The sequence below is a fragment of the Echinops telfairi genome, unplaced genomic scaffold, assembly GCF_000313985.2.
Source record: "Echinops telfairi isolate 266 unplaced genomic scaffold, ASM31398v2 ScPeMD7_1713;HRSCAF=2227, whole genome shotgun sequence".
NCBI classification, from domain to species: Eukaryota; Metazoa; Chordata; class Mammalia; order Afrosoricida; family Tenrecidae; genus Echinops; species Echinops telfairi.
Window position 1 is genome coordinate 6,048,469 of NW_022105611.1, and position 1,196 is coordinate 6,049,664.

The following is a 1,196-nucleotide window of genomic DNA, read 5'->3' on the forward strand; positions in this document are numbered from 1 at the left end:
ATCTGACCTGAACCTCTGGCACTTCCCTTTCAATGCTGCAGCCATTGTTGGATGATCTTTAGCACAATTTTACTTACATATTCTATTGTTCTATAATTTTAGCACTCCGTTGGCCATTCTTCTTTGGAAGGGGTTCATATATATAAGCATGTATATATGTACTGAAAAACCTCATGCATTAGAACTATGATTAACAAATTATAGAAGCAGGGCTTATAACACCTAAGTGATCTCATAGATAGTCCTGAGAATGACACTTATTGAAGATGGTAAATGCATGTAGAGATATGGAGAATACAACAGATAAAAATTCCAGGTATAGGAAACAGGTATTCAAGTATAGGTGGAGTTGCAGGACTGAGAAAAGTCTCAGCTGGCCTAGGATCTTAAGTTGAGGGAAATTCTCCTTTGTTATCCGAGATGTACTGTAGTTAATTACTTAATATGACTCCTCTATCCAAATCTTTGTAACTGCCACCAAATGAGTGAACCATACAAATAGGACGTGTGAAACACATGGAGGGATGATTGATCAGTTTTGTCATTCAACGGGGTTTCTAAGTGAGCCAGCCAACTCAGAAGCAGTGAGAGAGAGAGAATCCCAAGATGACCGAGAAAGAAGAGTCACAGGCAGAGCGCATGTGCGATCCTGGTCTGATACAGCCAAGGCATGAGCAACTCCAACAGCAACATTCCAGACAAAGCAGAAGAGGCATGCTGAGCTCATGATGGAGAGCAAAGGGCAGCGCAGACAATAAGGCGGAATGATGGGCCTCCTGAGGATGGAGTAAGGCAGAGGCTCAGGGACCACATGGTGGAGAGGCTGAGTGCCAGAGAGACATCCCTGCCAGAATGAGAAGCGTGGAAAATATAACTCTATCATTTATATTTGAAATATATAACGTCCCTAATAAACCCATAGTTACGAATCTATCTGTGAATTCTAAGTGTCCTTTGCATTCATCAAGATGATACTTTTTTTTCCTATTGACCTTGACCCAAGTTTTAAACTTACTTCATTACACGTAGACTCACTATATACTGAGTTCATATCTTGTTTCTGGCCATGGGAGCTAGTAACTACACCAAGGCTCATCAACGAAGCGGAGATAATAACACCGACCCCACACAGTGGCTGTGAAGACGCAACAAGATAACGCGTGAAGGCACCTTGCAAGGGTCTGGCGCGCGCGCGC